Here is a 17,072-nt window from a genome sequence, read left to right as displayed (position 1 = left end):
GTGGTAACGCAGTCTTTGCCGTGAAAAACGATGGTCATTTGGAGAGGTTAAAAAAGCTCGAAACACAAGCAAACTTGACACACAGATCACAAGGCCAAAATGTAGTTCTATAATATGATTTTATTCAATCAGAGTGTTAAATCGGCTCAATAGCGCCCCCTACAAAATTTCGACAAAGCAGCCCTCGCAGTACGTTTCACATAGATTAACAAAATTTGGTAGGCACATGTATCACATGTGGACTTAAATAAAAGTCTCTTGGGGCCATGCCCTAAACCCAACCGGAAGTCAGCCATTTTGAATTTAGTCTCAATTTCTAGTGTTGTTTTTTCAATTTCCAGGCGCTCTACTTTAACGAACTCCTCCCAGGGAACTAATCAGATCAACTTAGAATTTGGTCAGAACAATCTAAAGACCTTTGTGATTAAAAGTTACTCAAAGCTTGTTGTTTCGTGAAATGCCGTTGCCGTGGCGACGCATTTCTCGCCATGAAAAACAAAGGTGTTTTTGAGGGGCTAAAAATACTCAAAACAAAATCAAACTTCTCACACATATTTAAAATCCTGAATGTAGTTATTTGATGTGATTTTAATGCTTCAGAGTGGCAACTCGGCTCGATAGCGCCCCCTACAATATTTTGACGATGCAGCCCTCGCAGTACGTTTCACCTAGATGTATGAAATTAAGTAAGCGGGTGTATCACATGTAGACTTAAAAAAAAGTCTTAGGGGTCCATGCTCTAAACCCAACCGGAAGTCAGCCAATTTGAATTTTGTATGAATTTCTTGTGGTTTTATTCCCTTTTCCAGGTGCTGCACTACGAACTCCTCCTAGGGAAATAATCCGATCAGCTTAGAATTTGGTCAGAACAACCTAAAGACCTTAACGATTAAAAGTTACTCAAAGCTTGATGTTTCATCGGATAACATGGACTTGGTGTCGTGGCAATTTTACATGATTCGCCATCATCCATCAAGCTTTTGTAACTCAACCTTACTTTGTCAAAACTGCCCCAAACTTGACATGCTTGATTGCTGTCGTGATATTAGGACTTCTGCATGCCAATATTAACTCATAGTCATAGCGCCACCTACTGGCAACCACAGACGTAAACAGAATTCTATAATAACAGCGGCCCAAACAGGGTTTGTGGGCACACCATGAGAAAAAGACTTCTCTGATCTAAATATGTGCAAACTAAGATGCTTGGAGAACAAAAGTTAATCAACAGTGTTTTTCAAACCATGTCAGTGGGCATTAGTATAAATGATCTGTCTAGAGCTTCTACATGAGCATCAGGTTAAATGTTACAATGAATGCTTCACACTACAATCTAAAGTTACAGAAGAGCTTAAAATGAAAACAGTGTCAAATTAAAGTGTTCAAGTAAAAACAAATGACACTGCTGTTCTGTTAACTTTCATGTAAGTCCAAATACAATCAGTAGGACACTGCAGGGAGTTGAACTCCATCCCAGTAACCTGACAGTCTGTTATGTTACAAACACTGAAGCACATTCACACGTTCATTTTCTTAATGATCTTAACAGGCTTACATTTATGATTGTATCGGAGGTACACTCAAAACATTTGAGGCTTAAGACCTGGCAACATGGTCTTGCTATGCTGCTGGTCGACGCAGGAAATATCATCTAACTTGTGCATGCAGTGTATGATGGTCACAGAAATGCATTGCCGCATCAACCAGAGTCCTGCCAGTACCCTCGACGTGTGTGACGTTGCGAGGGCCCGATCAATGCTGCTTGCAGCTTTAATTATCATTATTATCGTACCAGTTTCATCACAAAAAGGAGGTGCTTGGGATACTGGGAATCTTTTGAAATTTGGTACAAAATTCAATCGTGGTGAAAATTCCAGTATTATTGGGGTGTCCAGCTGCGGCATGACATTTTGGCTCGATAGCGCCCCCTACAGAGCAGCCCCAACTTTGGGTTTCACCTAGCTGTATGAAATTTGGTAGGTATGTGGAACGTGATGGGACGTACAAAAAAGTCAAAAGGAGGTATATCCTAAACCAAACAGGAAGTCGGCCATTTTGAATTTTATGACGTTTTTGGACCTTTTCAAGGCACCGTACTTTAACAAACTCCTCCTAGAGATTAAACCCAATCGCCTTTAGATTTGGTCAGTATGCTCTTGAGACCTTGGCAGTGAAACGATACTCAAAGATCAAAAAGTTATCAAACTATGTGTCCGTGGCGTGGCGGCAAAAAAACACCATTCGCCATGAAACAGGAAGTTGTTGTAACTCGGCTGTACATTGCCTAATCTGCTCCAAATTTCTCATATGTCATAACATCCTGACCCTGAACACATGTATATGACAATTTAGAATCATAGTAATAGCACCACCTAGTGGCAACAGGAAGTCATAGGTTGTGTACTTTGACACCCTACTGCTCACAGATTAATCGGATCCCTCTCAAATTTTGTCACAACAGCCTTAAGACCTTGATAATGCTTCATTCTGAAAATTGTAGGAAGTTGTCGAAGCGTGGCGATGTGGCGGCTCTGCAAATTTCGATCCTTCGCCATGAACGAATAAACTGATGTAACTCGACTCCGCATCATCAGATCTTTACCAGATTTCACATGTTTGATTAAACTCCAGGCCTGAAGACATCTGCAAGCCAATTTTGAATCATAGTCATAGCGCAACCTACTGGCAACAGTAAGTTAAAGTCTTTATACTTTGGCTTGTTTCTCTTAGTTGGAAAATCAGATCAACATCAAATTTGTTCCACACAAATGTAAGAAGTTCATAATGCCAGTTCTCTAAGCTTTTGATGTTTCGTCGAACGCCGTTGCCGTGGTAACGCAATCTTCGCCGTGAAAAACGATGGTCATTTATAGAGGTTAAAAAAGCTCGAAACACAAGCAAACTTGACACACAGATCACAAGGCCAAAATGTAGTTCTATAATATGATTTTATTCAATCAGAGTGTTAAATAGGCTCAATAGCGCCCCCTACAAAATTTCGACGAAGCAGCCCTCGCAGTACGTTTCACATAGATTAACAAAATTTGGTAGGCACATGTATCACATGTGGACTTAAATAAAAGTCTCTTGGGGCCATGCCCTAAACCCAACCGGAAGTCAGCCATTTTGAATTTAGTCTCAATTTCTAGTGTTGTTTTTTCAATTTCCAGGCGCTCTACTTTAACGAACTCCTCCCAGGGAACTAATCAGATCAACTTAGAATTTGGTCAGAACAATCTAAAGACCTTTGTGATTAAAAGTTACTCAAAGCTTGTTGTTTCGTGAAATGCCGTTGCCGTGGCGACGCATTTCTCGCCATGAAAAACAAAGGTGTTTTTGAGGGGCTAAAAATACTCAAAACAAAATCAAACTTGTCACACATATTTAAAATCCTGAATGTAGTTATTTGATGTGATTTTAATGCTTCAGAGTGGCAACTCGGCTCGATAGCGCCCCCTACAATATTTTGACGATGCAGCCCTCGCAGTACGTTTCACCTAGATGTATGAAATTAAGTAAGCAGGTGTATCACATGTAGACTTAAAAAAAAGTCTTAGGGGTCCATGCTCTAAACCCAACCGGAAGTCAGCCAATTTGAATTTTGTATGAATTTCTTGTGGTTTTATTTCCTTTTCCAGGTGCTGCACTACGAACTCCTCCTAGGGAAATAATCCGATCAGCTTAGAATTTGGTCAGAACAACCTAAAGACCTTAACAATTAAAAGTTACTAAAAGCTTGATGTTTCATAACATGGACTTGGTGTCGCGGCAATTTTACATGATTCGCCATCATCCATCAAGCTTTTGTAACTCAACCTTACTTTGTCAAAACTGCCCCAAACTTGACATGCTTGATTGCTGTCGTGATATTAGGACTTCTGCATGCCAATATTAACTCATAGTCATAGCGCCACCTACTGGCAACCACAGACGTAAACAGAATTCTATAATAACAGCGGCCCAAACAGGGTTTGTGGGCACACCATGAGAAAAAGACTTCTCTGATCTAAATATGTGCAAACTAAGATGCTTGGAGAACAAAAGTTAATCAACAGTGTTTTTCAAACCATGTCTGTGGGCATTAGTATAAATGATCTGTCTAGAGCTTCTACATGAGCATCAGGTTAAATGTTACAATGAATGCTTCACACTACAATCTAAAGTTACAGAAAAGCTTAAAATGAAAACAGTGTCAAATTAAAGTGTTCAAGTAAAAACAAATGACACTGCTGTTCTGTTAACTTTCATGTAAGTCCAAATACAATCAGTAGGACACTGCAGGTAGTTGAACTCCATCCCAGTAACCTGACAGTCTGTTATGTTACAAATACTGAAGCACATTCACACGTTCATTTTCTTAATGATCTTAACAGGCTTACATTTATGATTGTATCGGAGGTACACTCAAAACATTTGAGGCTTAAGACCTGGCAACATGGTCTTGCTATGCTGCTGGTCGACGCAGGAAATATCATCTAACTAGTGCATGCAGTGTATGATGGTCACAGAAATGCATTGCCGCATCAACCAGAGTCCTGCCAGTACCCTCGACGTGTGTGACGTTGCGAGGGCCCGATCAATGCTGCTTGCAGCTTTAATTATTATTCTGATTTTTATTTTTCCTCTTTGGGAGCATTTCTGGGGAACTTGTCATGCATGAAAACTCTCCAAATTTTGCATTCTTGTCACGTCTGGTGAAACTTGGGGTATGATATAGGTTGTATATTTGTGTGAAAAAAAATTGCTCTGTAGCGCCCCCTACAAGTCGGACCGGCGACGCCCCTCGGACAGTATGTCCGATTTACTTGAAATTCAACACAGATGTCTACATCCACTAGATCTAAAAAAAAAGCCTCTCAGACCCCTAATCTCCTCCTGGAAAAATTTTCCGCCATCTTGAATTTTGTGAAAAACACATTTTTGACAACTCCTCCTACATGCTAAGTCCGATTGCTAGTCTAGATCACATGAAGTTATCAAAAGCTTGTTGATATCTTAAAGTGTTTAGAAGATACGGACCAATGAACTTCTTGGGGCGTGGCTTGTTTTTCAATACACATAACTTCTCAACCGTGTATCCTAAAATCACCAAATTTGCAGTATTTGTGCATATTGCATGGTGGAACATACCCTCCAATTTTCATTCCATTCAACCCATAGGGGGCGCTACAGTATTTCACTCAATTTCAGTTTTTTTGGTGATTTTTCATGTTTTCAGCCTTTGTATTTTAACGAACTCCTCCTAGAGAATTCATGCGATCAACTTCAGATTTGGTCAGGATGCTCTTAAGACCTTTGTGATGAAAAGTTATTAAAAGCTAGAGTTTTCATCAAAGAACCTTGACGTGGCGGGGCGGCCATTTTGCCTCATTGGCCGGGAAGAAAGAAGTCGTTATAACTCCAAGGTACATTATCCAATCTGCACGAAATTTCTTATGCATGATGCTACTTCAACCCTTAGTACATTTCAATTGAAAAATGTTCAATAACTCATATCGCCATCTACTGGCAAAAGGAAATGTCATATTTTATACTTTTATTTACTCCTCCTAGCCAGTTCACCAGATCAATCTGAAATTTGGGGGAAATAGCTTTAAGACATTGATGATGCATCATCATGAATATTGTGAGTTTTCGTTGAACGCTGTTGCCATGGCAACGCATCATTCGCCATGAAAACGTAGGCTGATGGATCAGTGGCTTGCGATGCTCAAAAACTCATGAAACTTTGTACATGTGTCATAGGTAATGGAAAGACATATTTTATATGGGTGTTTGGCTTGGCCGTTTTAAATTGCCTCCATAGCGCCCCCTACAATATTTCAAAAGAGCAGCCCCAGCGCTACATTTGAGGTACCTGTATGAAACTTGGTAGGAACATGTATCTCAGAGAGTCTGACAAATAAGTCTCTAAGGACCATGGTCTAAACCGTACCGGAAGTCGGCCATTTAGATTTTTGTGTCATTTTTCAATGGATTTAGGCTCATTTCTAGTCGCTATACTTTAACGAACTCCTCCTAGGCACTTTGTCGGATCCACTTCAAATTTGGTCGGTACAGTCTCAAGACCTTTGTGATTAAAAGTTATCAAAAGCTTTACGTTTGACGGAATGGCTTAGCCGTAGCGGGCGGCTACTTTACGTGACTCCCCATGAAAAAAGCTGATGTAACTCAGCCGGACTTGTTCCAAACGCTCCTAAACTTCCCATGGTTGATAACACTCATGGCCTGAGGATGTCTACAAGCTGATTTTCACTAATACTCACAGCGCCACCTGCTGGCCAAAGTAATTCTGCGTTTTTTGACAACTGGCATCCGATTTACATGACTTTTACACAATGTTGTCTACAGTTGTTATAGAGCAACATAATACATGTTTGTGCATGCTCTGTAGCACCACACAGCGGATACAGGATGCTGTGGACTATTTGCATAGGATCATTTTCTGCGTCACGCAGTCCAAACAGAAAAAAAGCATCGGACTCTGACGTGCGTTGTCCGACTGTCGCAGACGATCTCAGCTGCATACGTTGGAGTCCCGCCGGCACCCCCGTTGTGCGGGACGAGGCGAGGGCCCGTTCATTGCTGCTTGCAGCTTTAATTAGGGCCCGAGAACCGACGAAGTCGGGCGAAGGCCCTATTGTAATTCAAAGAATTATTATTAGGGCCCGAGCACCGACGAAGTCGGGCGAAGGCCCTATTGTAATTCAAAGAATTATTAGGGCCCGAGCACCGACGGAGTCGGGCAAAGGCCCTATTGTAATTTAAAGAATTATTATTATTAGGGCCCGAGCCACCGACAACGTCGGGCCAGCGAAGGCCCTATTGAAATTCTATGGGGTATTATTATTATTAGGGCCCGAGCCACCGACAATGTCGGGCCAGCGAAGGCCCTATTGAGATTGTATGGGGTATTATTATTATTGTGATTTTTATTTTAGATCTTTGGGAGCATATTTGGGATACTTGCCATTCATGAAAACTCACCAAATTTTGCAGACTTGTCAGGCCTGGTGAAAATAGAGGTATGATATAGGTTTCATATATGTGTGAAAAGAAATGGCTCTCTAGCGCCCCCTCAAATTTGGACCGGCGACGCCCCTCGGCCAGTATGTCCGATTTACTCGAAATTCGACACACATGTCCAGATCCACTAGCTCTAAAAAAAAGCCTCTCAGACCCCTAAGGTCCGTCTTCCTAGATTTTCCGCCATCTTGAATTTTGTGAAAAACACATTTTTGAGAACTCCTCCTACACACTTGGTCCAATTGCTACCAAATTGTCTGTGGATCATTATTGGATCAAAGTCACATGAAGTTATCAAAAGCTTGTTGATATCTTAAAGCGTTAAGAAGATACGGACCAATGAACTTCTTGGGGCGTGGCTTGTTTTTCAATACACATAACTTCTCAACCGTGTATCCTAAAATCACCAAATTTGCAGTATTTGTGCATATTGCATGGTCGAACATACCCTGTAATTTTCATTCCATTCAACCAATAGGGGGCGCTACAGTAACTCACTGAATTTCAGTTTTTTGGTGATTTTTCACGTTTTCAGCCTTTGTATTTGAACGAACTCCTCCTAGAGAATTCATGCGATCGACTTCAAATTTGGTCAAGATGCTCTTAAGACCTTTGTGATGACAAGTTATCAAAAGCTAGAGTTTTCATTGAAGAACCTTGACGTTGCGGGGCGGCCATTTTGCCTCATTGGCCGGGAAGAAAGAAGTTGTTATAACTCCAAGGTACATTATTCAATCTGCACGAAATTTTTTATGCATGATGCTACTTCAACCCTTAGCACATTTCAATTGAAAAATGTTCAATAACTCATAGCGCCACCTACTGGCAAAAGGAAATGTCGTATTTTATACTTTTATTTACTCCTACTAGCCAGTTCACCAGATCTGTCTGAAATTTTGCAAAGATAGCCTTAACACGTTGATGATGCATCATCATGAAAATTGTGAGTTTTCGTTGAACGCTGTTGCCATGGCAACGCATCATTCGCCATGAAAAAGTAGGCTGATGGATCAGTGGCTTGCGATGCTCAAAAACTCATGGAACTTTATACATGTGTTCTAGGTAATGGGAGGACATATTTTATATGGGTGTTTGGCTTGGCCGTTTTAAATTGCCTCCATAGCGCCCCCTACAATATTTCAAAAGAGCAGCCCCAGCGCTACGTTTGAGGTACCTGTAAGAAACTTGGTAGGAACATGTATGTCAGAGAGACTTACAAATAAGTCTCTTAGGACCATGCTCTAAAATGTACCGGAAGTCGGCCATTTTGATTTTTGTGTAATTTTTCAATAGATTTAGGCTCATTTCTAGTCGCTATACATTAACGAACTCCTCCTAGGGACTTTGTCGGATCCACTTCAAACTTGGTCAGTACAGTCTGAAGCCCTTTGTGATTAAAAGTTATCAAAAGCTTTACGTTTGACGGAATGGCTTAGCCGTAGCGGACGGCGGCTACTTTGTGTGATTCCCCACCAAAGGAGCTAATGTAACTCATCCAGACTTGTTTCAAACAGTCCCAAACTTCACATGGTTGATAACACTCATGGCCTGAGGATGTCTACCAGCTAATTTTCACTAATACTCACAGCGCCACCTGCTGGCCAAAGTAATTCTGCATTTTTTGACAACCGGCATCCGATTTACATGACTTTTACACAATGTCGTCTACAGTTGTTATAGAGCAATATAATACATGTTTTTGCATGTTCTGTAGCACCACACAGCGGATACAGGATGCTGTGGACTATTTGCATAGCATAATTTCCTGCAATCAGAAAAAAAGCATCAGACTCCTAAGCGCGTTGTTCGACTGTCGCAGACAATCTCGGCCGCATACGTTGGAGTCCCGCCGGCACCCCCGACGTGCGGGAGGAGGCGAGGGCCCATTTATTGCTGCTTGCAGCTTTAATTATTATTATTATTATGATTTTTATTTTTGTACTTTGGGCGCATATTTGGAGTATTTGCCATACCCCAAAACTCACCAAATTTTGCAGACTTGTCAGGTCTGGTGAAAATAGCCATCTGACATAGGTTGCATATTTCGTTGTAAAAAAATGGCTCTCAAGCGCCCCCTTCAAGTCGGACCGGCGACGCCCCTCGGCCAGTATGTCCGATTTACTTGAAATTTCACACAGATGTCCACATCCGCTAGATCTAAAAAACAGCCTCTCAGACCCCTAAGCTCCGCCTGGAAAAATTTTCCGCCACCTTGAAATTTGTGAAAAACACATTTTTGAGAACTCCTCCTACACACTTGGTCCGATTGCTACCAAATTTTCTGTGAATCATTATTGGATCAAGATCACGTGAAGTTATCAAAAGCTTGTTGATATCTTAAAGCGTTAAGAAGATACAGACCAATGAACTTCTTGGGGCGTGGCTTGTTTTTCAATACACATAACTTCTCAATCGTGTATGAAATTTCATATGCATGATGCTACTTCAACTCTTAGCACATTTCAATTGAAAAATGTTCAATAACTCATAGTGCCACCTACTGGCAAAAGGAAATGTCATATTTTATACTTTTATTTACTCCTCCTACCCAGTTCACCAGATCAGTCTGAAATTTTGTAAAGATAGCCTTAACACGTTGATGATGCATCATCATGAATATTGGGAGTTTTTGTTGAACGCTGTTGCCGTGGCAACCCATCATTCGCCATGAAAAAGGAAGCTGATAGTTCCCTGGCTTGGGATGCTCAAAAACTGTTATAGGTAATGGGAGGACAGATTTTATTTGGGTTTTTGGCTTGGCCGTTTTAAATTGCCTCCATAGCGCCCCCTACAATATTTCAAAAGAGCAGCCCCAGCGCTACATTTGAGGTACCTGTATGAAACTTGGTAGGATTATGTATGTCCTAAGTCTCTTAGGACCATGCTCTAAAATGTAACAGAAGTCGGCCATTTTGATTTTTGTGTCATTTTTCAATCGATTTAGGCTTACTTTTAGTCGCTATACTTTAACGAACTCCTCCTAGGGACTTTGTCGGATCCACTTCAAATTTAGTCAGTACAGTCTCAAGACCTTTGTGATTAAAAGTTATCAAAAGCTTTACGTTTGACGGAATGGCTTAGCCCTAGCGGGCAGCTACTTTATGTGATTCCCCCATGTAACTCAGCCAGACTTGTTCCAAACAGTCCCAAACTTCACATGGTTGATAACACTCATGGCCTGAGGATGTTTACAAGCTCACAGCGCCACCTGCTGGCAAAGGGAAATCTGCGTTTTCTGACAAACAGCATCCAAATTACATGACATTTACACAATGTGCTTTCCAGTTCATATAAAGCAACATAATGCATGTTTGCGGGTCTTCTGTAGCGCCACACAGCAGATAAAGGAAGTGGTGGATTATTTACATAGCATCATTTCCAGCATCACGGGGTCCAAGCAGAAAAAAAGCATTGGTTTCATAGGCGCATTGTCCAATGGTCGCCGCGTAAGTTGGAGTCCCGCCGGCACCCCCGACGTGCGGGAGGAGGCGAGGGCCCGTTCATCGCTGCTCGCAGCTTTAATTGGTCGTTGTGTTTCCTGGACCGCTGAACGAGTCGTAAAGGATAGAAAAGCTGCGCTCCGTCAAAATTTCATAATTCTCAATTATCTATCGGTTATAGGTCCAGGGTCCAGATACAATGGCGTCTGGGTCCAGATGCGGACTGCGGTCCGTCTATTAGTGACCTCTGTCATAGAGAGAGGGCTGTGAGTGACTCTCCAGCGCCTGTCACTCTGGGTGGTTGAGGATATAATTCTGGTTTATGAGAGTCATGGACTGCAGCCCCCAGCACACTTCACCAGCCCAAATTTCTCCCGCAAGCTGTTCCTGCTGTTTGAATGGGTGTGAATGTTGGTTAGAGTCCTGATGGGCAGGTGGCACCTTGCATGGTAGCCCCTGTCATCAGTGTATAAATGGGTGTGAATGGGTGAATGATGACATGCAGTATTAAAGTGCTTTGAAAAAAAAGCATTATACAGGCACAGTCCATTTACCATTTAATATCATAGTTGTTACCGTCAATTAAGGATGCACATTGCTAGCCAAGCTAGTTAGCTGGTGCTAGCATTAGCTGCTAACTTAGTGTTTGTTATGCTAAAGGAACTTCGCTTTTCCCCAGCTTCGCCCTTTTGTCCAAATATGGTCACTTCTAGTTCCAAATTTCAACTCAAGGCTTGAAAACGGCAGTCCACAAACCAATGGATGACATCACTGTGACTATGTGCACTTACATACAGTCTTTGGTTAAATCCAGGTCTGTATTTTGCAGTGTAATGAAGACTGTAGCCTTTCATGGGGCATTGCACTTTTAATTAGATGTAAAAAATAACAGTGAAACAATTTAATCCAATGCCATTTAATTTGTGATAAAGAGATTAAATCCATTTGCAGCATGCATACAAACACAGTCTTTGGGTCTGCATCATAGGACAGGTTTATTATCAAATCCTTTAATTATCAACATTTAATTCTTGTCAGTATTTTTGTGTCAATAATTAACTGCATATACATTAGGTGGCAATACCTCTGAAACATTGTTTCAGAGCCATATGTTGGCACCACGCAAACAGTAAACAATCACTCCAGTTGGACTTTTGGCAAGGATTTTATTGTTTTAGTGTTAATTATGTGTGACAGCATATAAACACATAATATAATTCTAATTACTATGCATTGTTTGCACATCTGCAACAAACAACACCAAGGGCAGATAAGGAGGTGGGAACTCACTGTGTCTTCTCTTCCCATATCTAGAAATATATACACAGCCAACAATCATACCACAGTATCATTTCCTCTTCATGTAGCATGATACCCTGAGATTAAAGCTATGCAGAAAAAAACACTGCCAATATATGGATGTTAAATTCCTATTCAATTGCATGCAGTGCATGAAGTGTAAGAGAAATGAAGATTTATAGAGTAAGGCAATTACCCTAAGCCTGCTGCAGCAGCCCTTATTTAGCTGAATGGTAAGCTCGCCTTGCTTGGAGGAGCACTAATTACTGAAGCTTATAGGAGGCTTACACTAATCTTGATTGAATTTCTGAGTGTTATGTGAGATCTCGCCATCAAACTTTTTCCCACTGACAAAAGAGCAACTTTTAAAGCCAATGTTTTCAAACAGGTTTAACCTACTGAATGTGCAAACAAATCCAGCTGCAGAATTTACATAAACTCACCTGCTGTATTTAAGAAAAAGCAAACAAAAGACTAGTCCATAATATCACAACAACAAGCAGACTGAGAATGTGTGCAGTGCTGAATACCGACAGTGTTAATGACTGACTGGTGTTCGTACTGTTTGGAGCAAAAATGAGCTCAAACATTCCTGATACAAAGCACACGAGAAAATAAAAGAACACTACATAACCATTGCAGACAATACTAATACAAGCTTTTACTACAGTGGAGATCCACCAGTTTAACACTAGGACCGCCAAGACAGTCTGAGATGCCATTTGGGTTTTTATAATGCAAATAATAAATAATTTAAAAAAATTCAGTTGCAGTTGCAGCTGCAGTTGCAATGCTTTTGAGATCAGAGCTGCCACACAGTTAGGACTGCGGCCTTTGATTGGTTAGCAGATCATGAACACACCCTCTGATGGGTATACAAGTCAGGAACACAGCCTCTGATTGGTCGACAGACTCAACCCAAGCCACAAGGAATTGCTAGTGGATGTGGAACAATAACTGTTTTCAAAGTGGGAAAATAATAATAATCACAGAAAACATTTAGTGTCGGATTCATCACAATGGATTTTTTTTTTTTTTTACGAAGTTTCCAAAAAGACACTACAGTTCAAGGCTGGATTACAAAACTCTTGAAAGGGATACGATTGTACTGGATCCCTCATTAGATTGGCTCAAAGGTGAACATCTCAGCTTAAAGTAGATATTAGAGTTATATCAGAGATATTAAATATGTTGTAGACCACATACTTGGATCTGAAGCATACAATATACAAGGCTATAAGTTATATAGAATTTTACAATTTTAGCATTGTAAAGCAAATTGGTTGGTTTGAACAGGAGCCGAACAGCAACATATTTAAGGTAAATCAATGCATATTATAAAAAACTTTGCAAATTAACATGGGACATCAAAGAGGTTTCCGCTACTGCTCTAAGATCTGTGATATATTGTTTTTCTCCCATCATTTCTAATTACTTCATCAAACGACATTTTTGAACACTAACAAAATAGGAAAAATGAAATAACAAGGAAGGGTTGCATATGATGGTCTAGCAGGCCATATAGGGGTGTTAGAATTCTGGTGGTCCTAGAGTAACCTAAGCCCGACGGACCCAAATTTGGGTCCGCTGTAGCATTTACCGTTGAAAAAAGTCCATTTATGCATGTGTACAATTTATGAATATGAATATTTTATATACCAAAAAAAATTAAAAAATCTGGGTAAAACAATCTAAGACATTTTTACAAACTCCAAACATCATTCTACACAACTATTGTACGCAAATAAAAGATTTATCACAATATCACGTATTTCTAGCCATAACTCGCTCTTCTCCGAGTTAGCATAACAAAGCTAACGGTTAGCATAAACAACCGAGATAGCAAAAAGCACGAGCATTCGACACAGATTCCAGAACTACCATCAGATCGTCTTTCCGGTAAACCCTCACAAGGCTGTGAGCAAACAAACACCAGAAACACAATGCGCAATATCCTTCAAAATCATCCAAAGCTCCTTACCTTTTCGTTGTTCTGCTGTAAACCTCCGCTTAATTCTATCAACAATATTTCTACGTATTTCCGGTGCATCTCTGAAATGTCCCCGTGTAGAAACAAGGGTCTGTCTAACTAGGGGCCGTGGGGGAAGGGATTTGATTTTCGGCGATCTTTGCGCACGTTTCAGGCGACGCGCCACGGATTTACTCCTTACTGGCTAACGCTTCTGTCAATCAAAATCACGATGGGTCTGTTAGAATCTGTGGACTCAGACGCTTCTAAGGAGGGTCCATTGACTGAAATCGACCAACCATAGGCTGAGCTAGGAGACCTGGACTGGAAGCCAGACGAGAAAATCCCATGGATGACAGACATAAACAGGCTCAGAGAGGATCCAGGCTCTCTAAATGATGCCAAACTGCTGCATATGGATAGATTGAACACTATTAGTCATAAAAGAAGTGAAATATATAATTATATACTATATAAAATTACAATGGAACAGCTGGAACAAAATGACATTTTGGTTGACCTTGGCTGAAATCTCCGTAGTCAAACCTCTCTAGCTCTTGAATTCTTCACTTTATCAAAGAAAACATTGTGCAGAGAGACTCTCAACCTATTGGGCTATGATCTGGGAGAGGTTTGAGCTTTCAACTACAACATAAAAAAAATATATCTTATCAAAATGGGATTAATTTTAAATCCGAGATAAAGAATTTCAATTTGTGCTGTGTTCCATCTTAATGTACTCTTAACCAGTAACATATATACTGATATTTACAAATCTGAACAAATCTCACAAGTGTCAGCTTTCTAAAATACCAAAACTATTAAAATACACCTTATATTTAGACGAAATACACTCTCTTTACTATGGGTATGCAATAATCGAGGAGAGGCCTACAAATAGGCTTAGGGCTTAAAGGACTAGTGGATAGGATTTGCAGCATTTAACGGTGAGGTTGCAGATTACAACCAAATTAACATGTTTTTTTCCTTGATATCATGTTTAAGAGTGGTTTATAAGGATCAGCACGTTACATCTAATACAACTAATAAGCAACAAATCGCTGTCTGTCGAGAATCGCTCATCAGATCTGTAATGCCAGGGAACCCATTGAGTGCTTTTTGGAATTTGTTGCAATCTAATGAATATGAATAAAGTTTGAATAAAAAAGCACAAACTAATGTAAAAATGTTCAAATAGAGGCCTCAGTCATTTCTTAAATGAAATGTACAGTAGTTTTTAGCAAGCGTTGCTCAAACAGGAAATGCATTTTTTGGGGACACTTTTCAGCAGCAGCTTAATTAACCACATTTGCTGCTCTAGTGAATATTTATAGCAGCAGGAAGGTGAATTTGGGATTTAGCCAAAATAAATTACAGTGTGTGTGGTCATGGTAATGAAGGAACATGTCACCCACTGCAACAGAGTGACTCACTAATGTGTTTTTAATGGACAACAATAGAGCACTATGGCATCGAGGAAGAAGATATATCAGGGTTTGATACACAGGCAATAATAATATCTATATTGGAAAAATAGCCACCCCAAATTGTGTCTAATATTGTGTGTATTAAAAAAGATGGTTTCTATATCATACCTCTGAAGCTTGAAAAATCTTAAAATAGAAAAAGGTAATGTCATACTCAAATTAACAGTACAAGTACAAGTCTTGAATTTCTGGGCTAATGGGGACTATTAACCCTCATCCTACTAAAGGTATACTTGTTGTCAGATCCCACAGGTGCTTTAGGCTATTCTATCATTTGCATTCCAATTGGCTATATATCATTGTTTTCTCTTTCTCTTTTAAATTGTGTTTTTTTAATATATATATATATATATATATATATATATATATATATATATATATATATTAGGGGTGTAACCGGTTCAATACGATACAGTTGTGCCACGGTTCGGTATGTTTCAGTAAAGTTTTCAATACAGCAAAAAAGCTGAAATGCCAAATTCTAGCTGGTGAGGCTCTCGAGGAGGCTGAAGAACATGGCTCTTCATCTCCATTCAGGAGTGAGCTAATGTGTCCTTACAGCAGTGGTTCTCAAACTTTTTCTGTCACGCCCCACTTTGGTAGAAAAAAAATGTTCATGCCCCAACAAAATTGTAACAAAATGGTCCATGTTGAATTTTTATTAAATAACAACATTTTGTGACTCCTCCATCTGTGCTTTTTCAAATAATAGAATAAAGAAAATGCAATCCCTTTCAAGTCACCCAGATTGCTCCATCATACAAAAACTAATTAAATGTGCAATCACTTTGTTAGAACAATGCAAATAAAGTTATATCTGCGCAAAAAAGAACTAATATTTAGAGTTTTACGCTGCATATCTTTTCAAAACAACAATTACGTGCAACCTGTGCAAAACAAAACAAAATTAGTGCAGATGTGTGTGAGCCATCAAGTTTTATCAGTATTAGTAGCTGCAATGAGCCTGCTTTCCACTACAAATCTTTTTAAAACGGGGTTGCAGAATTCATACGACCACTCTCAATTCATGCTCAATGATGAGCTTAGATCTGTATTCTGTTTTGAGAGAGGTAGAAAAGCCGATCTCATGGAGGTAGGATCTGGCGAAGGGAAGCAGAATGCCCACAGCCCTCTGTCCGATGAGTGGAGCTCACATGTGAGTTGCCAAGGATCTTGGCCGTTGTGCATGTGGAAGCGTAACCTGTTAACGGCGTAACGTAAACATTTACATGAAAATACAGGCATTTCGCCGTGTATTTATTAATGACTTAGTTTTATGTCCGTGTACTTTGTACTTTTGTAATATGTGAAGTTCTCAATAAAGTTCTTGAAATAAAAAAATTCTCCCTGCGCCCCACCTGTAATACCACTGCGCCCCACTAGAGGAGCGTGCCCCACAGTTTGAGAAATACTGCCTTACAGTTAGGTAGCTTTGTGTCTGAAGAACATGGCTCTTCATCTCCATTCAGAAGTGAGGTAATGTGTCGTTACAGTCAGGTAGCTTTGTGTCTGAAGAACATGGCTCTTCATCTCCATTCAGTAGTGAGGTAATGTGTCATTACAGTCAGGTAGCTTTGTGTAGTCCGTGACGTCCAGCCGTCTGTTGTCAGAGCAACAGTGGAAGCTTCGGACATTTGATTCTGTTTGCGCTTTTGTTTTCTTTTACAAAGCAGGAATTATGGTCTGGCGAAATGGGCTCGTGAAGGAGTAGTGTCACGGGGCTCAATAGCAGCATGTTAGTACAGCCTGGTTTTCCTCTCTAGAGTAGGTCTCATATCTGCGGCTATAAATATAACAATCGCCGTGGTGATTACTTTAGCCCTGTTTGAATCAGTAGGGAGTAGCTGCCTA

This window comes from Cebidichthys violaceus, unplaced genomic scaffold, assembly GCF_023349555.1.
Source record: "Cebidichthys violaceus isolate CVI_PGR_0920_01 unplaced genomic scaffold, fCebVio1.0.p SCAF_17, whole genome shotgun sequence".
Taxonomy (NCBI): domain Eukaryota; kingdom Metazoa; phylum Chordata; class Actinopteri; order Perciformes; family Stichaeidae; genus Cebidichthys; species Cebidichthys violaceus.
This window is presented reverse-complemented; position numbering follows the sequence as displayed.